Below are 10,235 nucleotides of genomic sequence, written 5' to 3' on the forward strand. Positions count from 1 at the left end.
TTATCTGAACTCATAGCTTGGGTTTCTAGGAACATTTCTAAAATCAAGAAGAGAGAGAGATAAAGAGAGCCATCTCCTGTGTCCCCTCTGTTTCTTCACCCCAGCCCCACCCTCACCCCACCCATTCCCTGGGTAACAGACGACAGTGTTGTTTACTGGGGCGCACAGCCCCATTTCAGGACCTCTCTTAGATTCCCCACGTCTCTACTCAGAGCAACTCCAAAGAGAAGCTTTCTTTTCCTAAGCCTGGAGGTGGTGGAGAAGGAGGACAGAGTGGCAGTGGGCTCCCTTGTCTACTGTTAACAAATAATAAACATTTTAGACTTCCTGTCACCATTCTCCTCTCTCAAGACACAAATGAGGCCCCTAACAGCACAGTGTCCCTCCAGATGAGCCACTGTAGGGTTTGCTTCTAATCCCAGAAAGGACTTCAGAAAGGGCACTTCCCAACAACAATGGTGGGGCTGACCTGGGGCTACTGCAGCCTTGTCCCAGGGCCCGAGAGGACCACCCAGTGAATACACAAGGGGGCCAGAGAACTCCCCACTTAGAGGATGCTGAGGTTTATTTAGGAAAGGGCAGCCATTTTTTTCTGCCTCACCCACCCATATGAGTAATAAATTGCCTATTTTTAGTTTAGGGTTTTGTTTTTCTTTTCCCTTTTTAGATATCTATCCAGACTCATTTCCCAGGGTTGAGAGCATGAACTGCCTTGACTTAACTGTTCAGGAGATGAAGAAAGTGCTCTCTGAAAAAGGAGAGTAGTCCTCAAATGCACAGTGACTGTGACTTCCCCCCAACAACCAAGATTGTCTGCAATAATATCAACATCATTCATTCATTGCAATACCTTCAACATCATTCATTCATTGCAATACCTTCAACACCATTCATCAATAAACACTTGCAACTTGATGCCTTAAGAGACAAAACAGCTGTTGTTTGGCACTGCCCTGGCTCCTTCTCCTCTGGGTCAGATCCTGGGCCACTATATCCTCTCACACAGGGAGCACCATCCCATCCCAGCTCAGCTACTCTCAGCACTATCCACTGCCTGCCTCACCTCCTCTCCCAGAAGTAGACAACCTCTCATCCACAAAGTACCTGTTGCTGGTTCTTAGCACTCTCCAACCTATGCATGTGTTTATTTCCTTTTCCTTATAATGATATCATCAATTACTTTTATGTACTTATTTAGTCAATCAATAATTACTGATCACCTAATATGTGCCAAATACCAGGACAAAGATGAGTTGCAAATCTCTCAGAGCCAAGAGAAAACTAGTATATAAGATAATTACAATATGGTGTAGGAAATGCTAAGCCAGAAATACACAAAGATACCATGGAGTTCCTTCCATCATCTTCTTGTTCCACTTTCCTACCTTCACCCAGGCCTTGCCTCAAGCTCCTTGCCTTTACCTACTGCAGAGCCTCTGGGCTTCACTTTAGCTAAATGCTTAGATGGCCTCTCTTGCCTTGGCATGACACAAACCCAGTCATAAACTGAAAAGAAGCTACGGCAGCCTTTGGAACGTGGACCACCCCGACAGGAAAACACACAGAAGAGAAGTCCACAAATGTACCATCAGTGCTGGTGCTAAAAATAAAGCTTGTGGAATGGATAAATGAAGGATGAATGAATGAATAGATGAATAATTGAATGCTGAGTCAATCAATGCTTTAATGAATGAATCAGAGAATGAACTTCCATCCTGGAAGCCGAACTGAATTTTAGGGTTTCCAACACCTGTTCAGTGAACACCGGGTTCCCCAGAAAATCCTCTACAAGGATTTTTTTAATTTAAGAAATTAAAACTACTGAAAAGTTCACTGAGCATGTGACAATGCACTTGGAGACACTGGAGCTGTGTAAGGAGAGTCTCAAAACCAGGTTCTGGATCACTTATGCAAGAGAACACTGAATGGTCCCCAAGTCTTATTAGGGAAGAAGCTTCAAATTCCTCAGGCCAGAGCCTTATGAGACAATTTGACTGCTGAGGGGCGGGGATGTAGCTACAAAAGGTAGTAGGTTTGGGGCTTCTCACTTAACCAGTTGGGGGTACCACCCTGAACACCAGCTGGAAAGTTATGTGTGAGTGAGATTACTGTGTCAGATCACCACTGCAGTGTTCCTACTGTAAAGAGAACTGCAGGGACACCTCTGGTGTTCCAGCGATTGTGTCTGACATATCTCTCCTGTAACTGTAGATGGCTGTGCTATAAAGAAGACCAGGATCAGGGAGGAGGAGGGTTGTGTGGCCAGGGGCCTGTCTGAACAGTTTAAATGCCCTTCAAGGCTCCCTGGTTCTCTAAGAGGGCTGAAGCTTTCGACTTTGGGGTTTAGTCGATGGGGAAGCCTGACATCACGGTCTGGCTTCATCTGAGAGACACAACACATGTTGGCCATTTCCTCCGCTGCAGGAAATCCCAGCTTCCTGTAAGCTTCAGGGGTGATCTTTTAAGAACATGTTAAAAGACAGGGAATGCTGTAGCCCACATTTAAAATAGTTTGAAAAGAAATTGTTCCCCTTAGTGATGACAAAGGTCCACAATTCTTTAGCCTAACTCTAAAACCCAAGAAACTCTCAACATTTTTTATAAGCAATTTGGCAGTACACTGACTTTTCTGAGCTAATTTGGTGACAAAGCCTGATCTGAACTTAGGTGAAGCTATTTATGGTGTTCAATGATCCCATGTAGTGGAAATAGTCGAATCTTTTTCTGCAGAGATATTGATGTGTTGATTACAGGTTCCTGCCCCAGCCCCTGCTGGTGATATTACATAATGCACCTAGACCATAACCTATCTAAAATCTGAAAGATCCTGAAAGCTGAATTGTTTCCTAGTCCCATGTGTTTTGGATAAGGTACTATGAATCAGACCAGATTCATATCTTCACCTGACCAGCTTCCATCTACATGTGGTCATGGCATTCACCAGGCAGCCCTCCGAGGCAGTCCCCCAATTGAGCCCTCCATGCAGCAAGCTCCCTCACCATGATACTGGGCTCTCCACCCTTCCCTTCTGGCTGAAGTCCTTTCCATCATCATTCCCCTCCTTGGTTAGAAATGAGCATTTTGACCATCCCAGGCCCTGCCGGGGCTAGGCCCAAACAGAATGCTGCTGGTCACACACCTACTGAGCCACCTTCTGTCACCTTCTACAAAATCCACACCCTGGGGGATCCCTGGGTGGCGCAGTGGTTTGGCGCTTGCCTTTGGCCCAGGGCGTGATCCTGGAGACCCAGGATCGAATCCCACATCAGGCTCCCGGTGCATGGAGCCTGCTTCTCCCTCTCCCTCTGCCTCTCCCTCCCTCTCCTCTCTCTCTCTCTCTCTCTCTGTGACTATCATAAATAAATTTTTAAAAAAATTAAAAAAAAAATCCACGCCATGAGTCCCTTCTGACACCAACTAGACCAATAGTTGCCCTGCCTGAATCAGTAGGGAAAATCTTTTTTTGTTGTTTGTTTTTTTAAAGATTTTATTCATTTATTTGAGAGAGAGAGAGAGAGAGAGAGAGAGAACACAAGCAGGGGGGGAGAGGGAGAAGCAGGCTCTCCACTGAGCAGATAGCCCGATGTAGGGCTCCATCCCAGGACCCTGGGATCATAACCTGAGCTGAAGGCAGATGTTTAAATGACTGAGCCACCCAAGTGCCCCATCAAAGACCATTTCTAACTATTGGATCTGTTGTGATCTGTCTTTAGACTCCAGAGATAAACTCTAACCTTGTTATTCCACTTGGCTTTAAAAACTGTGACAGAGGGCATCCCAGGTGGCTCAGCGGTTTGGCGCCTGCTTTCAGCCCAGGACCTGATCCTGGAGACCTGGGATCGAGTCCTGCATCAGGCTCTCTGCGTGGAGCCTGCTTCTCCCTCTGCCCTGTGTCTCTGCCTCTCTCTCTCTCTGTGTCTCTCATGAATAAATAAATACAATCTTTTTTTAAAAATGTGACAGACACAAAAAACTTATACAAAACAGTGATCATCCTGAGCCATTTATAATAATGAAAAATCAAAAACAAATCACATATCCAAAAACAAAGGAATGGTAAAATAAATGTTGATATGCTTTTCTGTAAGAATATTATGCTGCTGTTAAAATTAATGTTTTTGAAGAAGTTTAACAAAATAGAAAAATGCTCGTAATATAATATCCAGTGGAAAAAGCCAGATGCAAAATGGTACATTTTGTTATGCTAATGTTATTTTAATTTTATTACATAAATACACTGGGAAAAGACTGGAAGAAAATGTGCCACATCTTAACAGTTGCTATTGCTGATAAATCAAATTATGTGATTTTTCTTTTCTTTTTTTTTTTTAATAATTGTCTCTAATTTTCCGAGTTGTCCGCACTAAGCATGGTTATCTTTGAAAACAGAAAAAGAAAATTAAAATTTTAGTGAGTTTGGAAACAGAACACTGTCCAAGAAGCATGAAAGATGACTTCCTGTCTCCTTGGGTCGCTCCCTCGTCCTTTAATTTTGATTGCTAATATCCCTCAGGCAAGAAAGACATTCTTCTCTGCAGATTTTTGGAGGAAAGAAGCTTGTTCTGTTGTGTCTCAATTTCTGAGACAACCGTGTTCCTTTTGGGACTATAGACAGTGTCAGCCAGTGTCAGCTGATGGGAGAGCTGGCTCTGAGGCCTGCGTTCCCGGCGGTAACCAAGCCAGCAGCCTCCTGACCGGGCTGGGCAGTCAGACTCCCAGGGCTGGAGCGCCACCTCGTGGCCACATGCATCCTTCCCCAGGGCGGCGCGGCGCCCAAGCGCTTCCCCACTTCAGGTCCAGCGAGTTACCGACACCAGCCACAACCCCTCTGTAGAACTCCCGGCCTCGCATGGCCTCGAACTTTGGTGCCAGAGAAGTTTCCGCTGCGTTGTGAAACAACTTGATGTACCAGGAATAGTCAGGGACCAGGTATATGCTTGGGAGGCCTGAGCCATCCTCAGGACCTTCCAAAGGACGGGCCTGCTCCATCCTCTGAGAATGAACACACACACACACACACACACACACACACACACTCTCACCGCATGCTCACACTCCTTCACTTTTCTCCCCTTCTTCCTTACAGAATTCAAACCCCACAACACAAATTGATCAAAAATGAATAAGTAAATCATAAATAAATAAATAAATAAATACAAACCCAGATTCAAGTGCCCTGGGAGAGAGGTCAGTCACAGAGAAGTAAATTTGTACCCAGGTACAAGTGACTTGGCAGATCTAGATCTTCTCAGAATTCCTTTTTTTTTTTTTTTTTTTTTTGCATGGGTTTGGGAGTCCCATATTTTCTCCATGAAATTGTGTGTGATTTTATAGTGAGATTTTCCAAATGTGCTATCTTGGCTGGGTTGACAGCTACAATAGCTCCCTTCCTGAAAAAAAAAAAAAGAGAGAGAGAGAGGGGGAGAAAGAAAGAAAAGAAGGAAAGAAAAGGAAGGAAGAAAAGAAAGAAAGAAAGAAAGAAAGAAAGAAAGAAAGAAAGAAAGAAAGAAAAGAAAGAGAAGAAAGAAAGAAAGAAAGAAAGAAAGAAAGAAAGAAAGAAAGAAAGAAAGAAAGAAAGAAAGAAAGAAAGAAATCCCTTTGGTCCCGTACCTGAGGCAAAATTGGGAATCTAGAAACCTCCTCAAGACTCACTTGGACCAAGAGTTGCAGATAAGAACAAAAACCAGCCTTCTATCCCCAACTCTAGGAAACCTTCTACAACAGGGATCAACAAGCTTTTCCTTTAAGGGCTAGATATAAATATTTTAGGCTTTGTGGGCCATATGGTCTCTAACTATGCAACTCTGTCATTGAATCATGAGCACAGCCGCAGGCAACACATAAACAACGGTATGCCCGTGTTCCAATAAATCATTATTTACAAAAGCAGGCTTGGAACTCTGTAAGGAAGAAGAGACCCCCTGCTCTGAAGAGATGTCAGTGCTGGATGGGACCTCAGAAATCATCTAAACAACACTCTCATTTCACGGCTGGGAGAACCGCAGCTAAGAGAGGCAAAGAGCATAGTAGTTCGTGCCTGCCAGCTTGAGAGATGGCATGGGCCCTCCATTCAGCTCTGATGGACTCAGTGTGAGGGACACACAAACACCACTTCCTTCTCAGAAACCCTGTTCTCTTTCCCCTTCCTCGGAGAAATGGCTGTCGGTGCTCAATGTCATCACTTCCCCTTGCTTTTCTGTGAGACGTCTGTCCTAGCCACACCCTGGTCCAAGCCATTCCAGCCTGGTCCCAGCCACACTCTGGTCCAAGCCATGCCAGCCTGGTCCGTTACTGAGGGCTTACTGAGCTCCAGACACGGTGCCAGGCAGCTCCTGTGTGTCCCTCATTTCATCTCTGCAACAGTCCCAGGAGAGAGGGATGTGATAACCTTTTTAAACATATGAATCGACTGAGGCTGGAGAGGTTACATGTCTTGCCAAGATTCCACAGATAGCTTAGGGGAGAGCCAGGATTTGCTTACTTCCCCAAAGAGGCTCTGGTTCACTGACGTTGATTCTAGAATTTAGACAGACTGGCTATATCACTCCCTCCACCCAGACGCCATCGTCAGGGACCACCTCAAGGCCTCTTTCTTCTCCGTGAAGCCTTCTCCTACACTTCTTTGGTCACCTATAGCACAGATCATGTGACCATCTATGGCCTTCTGTTTTGTATTGATCACTGTGACTTCACGTGCATTAACCTTTTTACCTCACCTTTGCTAGAAAATCCTCAAAGATACCACTAACAAGTGGCTGATACATATTTACTGTGTGCCAGGAAGCCCTTGCCATCTTCACTGCTACCACCTTGGTTCAAGCCACCGTCCTTTTGGACTTGAATTATTGCCAAGTTGGTCTCCTTGTTTCCACTCTTGCCTTTTCATGGTCTCTTTTCAACACAGAAGTCACAATGATTCTGTAAAAACTGAAGTCCGTTCGTGTCCTATCTGCCCATACCTCTAATGGCTCTTTGTGTCTCTCAGAAGAAAAACCCATGGCTTACAGGACCAGATCTTCTATTAGCTCTGGCCTCACCTCCCACTTTCCCCTGACACTTGCTCTGTTCCAGCCACATTGGCTGTTCTCTTTGCCCAAAAGCCTCTTGCCCTAAATATTCACAAAACTCATTATTTACCCCCATCAGAAGGTGCTCAGATGTCACCTCCTCCAGGAGGCCTACCAGTTGTCTCACTTAAATCTCACATCCTCCCCTTCCCACTATCTCTCCACATATACTCACCCTGCCCTGGTTTTTCTATAGCACTATCACCTTCTAACACACAATATATTTTACTTCTCTACTATTTTCATTATCTGTCTCCTCCACCAGAATATGAGCTTCACAAGGGCAGAGCATTAACTGTTTGAACTGTTTATTTTTGGTTCCTCAATAAGGGACTGGCAAATAGACATAGGAACATCAGGGACTTGCCTGAGGTGACTCAGCCAGCAAGCAGCAGAAGTCGGCTCCAACCCTCATCTGTCACTCCAAAGCCTGTGTCTTGCCTACAGAGTGATATGGCCTCTCATAGATTCCCAGAATCCCAGGGCAGAACCCAGTGTAGACATGACCCAACCCCAGCATGCTCCTTTTTTATTTTTTTTTTCCTTTTTTAAAATGAAGAATCTGAGTAAGTCTATTGACTTACCCAATGCCTCACAGCTAGAAGGCAACAGGCTAAGACAAGAATCATGGCCTCAGAGTGTCATTCCAGTCTACAAGTGACTTCAGGCTTAGCAGCCAGGGACTAAATACCACATTTTATCTTTTATAGCAAAAGTCACATTCTTAGATTAGATCTTATTGGCAAAATGTCTATCATTCCTTGAATTAAATTATTTTTTGTAGGGATCCCTGGGTGGCGCAGTGGTTTAGCGCCTGCCTTTGCCCCAGGGCGCGATCCTGGAGACCCGGGATCGAATCCCACGTCGGGCTCCAGGTGCATGGAGCCTGCTTCTCCCTCTGCCTATGTCTCTGCCTCTCTCTCTCTCTCTCTCTCTCTCTCTGTGACTATCATAAATAAATAAAAAATTTTTTAAAAATTATTTTTTGTATTTGTAAAGCAGTTTGAGTCTTTTGAGGCACTCAGATCAAGACCATTCTGACTTTGAGATTTGTTTTTACTTCAGGGTTGACATTCTGGGGCCAAGTTTAAAGGCAGCTGTAGGACAGTGGTAAAGAATATGGCTCTGAAGCCAAAATGTCCTGGCTCTGCCTTAGTGATCTTGGGGAAGTTACTTGTAGATCTTTCCCTCAGTTTCCTCATCTGTAAAATGGAAACAATCAGCACAGTGCCAGGCACCTGCTCGGTGTTTAGTAAATGTTAGTTATTCCTATAGTGGAGAATGAGATTTGGGGATACCTGACACTGGGTTTTACAGACTTTGGGGCCCCTAACAGGACTGGGTACCAGCATCATCTTTTTATCAAGGGCCTATCTGGGAAGTGTGGGGTCATCTGGCTTCTGAAATCTGGCAGAGGCATGGGAAGAGAGGAGGGTGAAGAGATGTGCCACATTTATACATTCATCTAGTCATTTGTTGAACTATGACCAGAGTCGCCTACGGGGCAGAGGAAGTGCTCTTTGGCTCTAGCTCAGGTCTGCTTTGCCTGCCACCAGTTATGTCTTAATTATGCACCAAGAAAGAAAGGCTGAATTGCTGCCACTGATACTGCAATATTTTCTCCACGCCACAGAGCCACCTCAGACTGTGGGCAAAGAAGATGTCCCCAAAGGGTAAGGGGATGCCGGTCAGTGGACTGCCAGCATTGGAATTCCCAGGAGTTCTCACTAAAACTATGGTCTTCCAGGCCCCAGCCCAGACTTGTGGAACCAGGCTCTGCAGGTAGGGCTGGGAACCTATCGCTGCGGAGTCAAGGTCACCTGGGGGATTCTGACCAGGGAACCCAGGTCAAGAGGAGAACACTTTTCCTGCTGCCACAGAAGGTCAGGCGATGAGCTAGAAGAAAAAAACCTTCTTGTCCAACTTTCCCATTTGACACGGAAAACTAAGACTTGAAGTCACAAAGCTTAGAGAAGGGGCATCAGTACGTGGAGACGGGAAGTGTAACCCTTTGCGTTTCTAGTCCGAGATCCCGCTCTCTGTGAGGTCCAGGGCAATCTGCTATCCCTCTCAGCACCACACACAGAGCTAAGACATAGTAGGCACTCAGATGACGTGTGTCTACTGAAGAGAAGCCAAGGAAAGAGGCAGGAGGGAAGGAGAGGACAGTAGGTGTCTAGCTAACATTAACTGCAACCTTCCAGGGTGCCTGGCTGGCTCACGTAGTAGAATGTGTGGCCCTTGATCTCAGAGCTGTAAGTTGGAGCCCCATGATGCTCATAGAGCTTACTTTTTAAAAGGAAGTAGTGCCTGGGGGCTCAGTCAGTTGAGCATCTGCCTTTGGCTCAGATCATAATTCTGGGGGTCCTGGGATCAAGCCCCACATAGGGTTCCCTGTTCACCAAGGAGTCTGCTTCTCCCTCTGCCCCTCCCCCCCGTTCATGCTCAATCTCTCTGTCTCTCTCAAATACACACACACAAATAAATAAATAAGATCTTTTTTTAAAAGATGGAAAAGAAATAATTGCAATCTTCCATTTACCTAAGGTGTAGTAATCAGGGGCTCCTACATAGTGAGCAAGTTTTCAAAGAGGCTGCCATGCAGACACTGGTCATGGGGGCACTAATGAACCAGAAATACTCCTCTGCCTCTCCCTTCCCATCAAAGTGTGGCACCTCCAACTTGCCACCTACTCAGGCACTTGACCTTCTCCAGGCTGCTATATATTACATGCTTTGGACCCAGGTGCTTGGCAGCCTGTGCCACCAGCTTCCCTAATGGACAAATTACTTCTATAGATGACTAAATATGTATAGAGACTAGAGAATAGGTGTTGGGTCCCCTTCACCCCTCCTCTTCTTACCGCTCTCCTTGGAGAGGGAGCTCTTCCAGTATCAAAATATATTTAAGGTATCATACGAAAGGCCATCAGTGGGATGCCTCGGGGGCTCAATGGTTGAGCATCTGCCTTTGGCTCAGGGAGTGATCCTGGGTCCTGGGATCAAGTCCTGCATCGGGCTCCCTGCATGGAGCCTGCTTCTCCCTTTGCCTGTGTCTCTGCCTCCCTCTGTGTGTCTCTCATGACTAAATAAATAAAATCTTAAGAAAGAAAGAAAGAAAGAAAGAAAGAAAGAAAGAAAGAAGAAAGAAAGAAAAGAAAGAAAAAA

The sequence above is a fragment of the Vulpes vulpes genome, chromosome 3 (assembly GCF_048418805.1).
Source record: "Vulpes vulpes isolate BD-2025 chromosome 3, VulVul3, whole genome shotgun sequence".
In the NCBI taxonomy this organism is placed as follows: Eukaryota; Metazoa; Chordata; class Mammalia; order Carnivora; family Canidae; genus Vulpes; species Vulpes vulpes.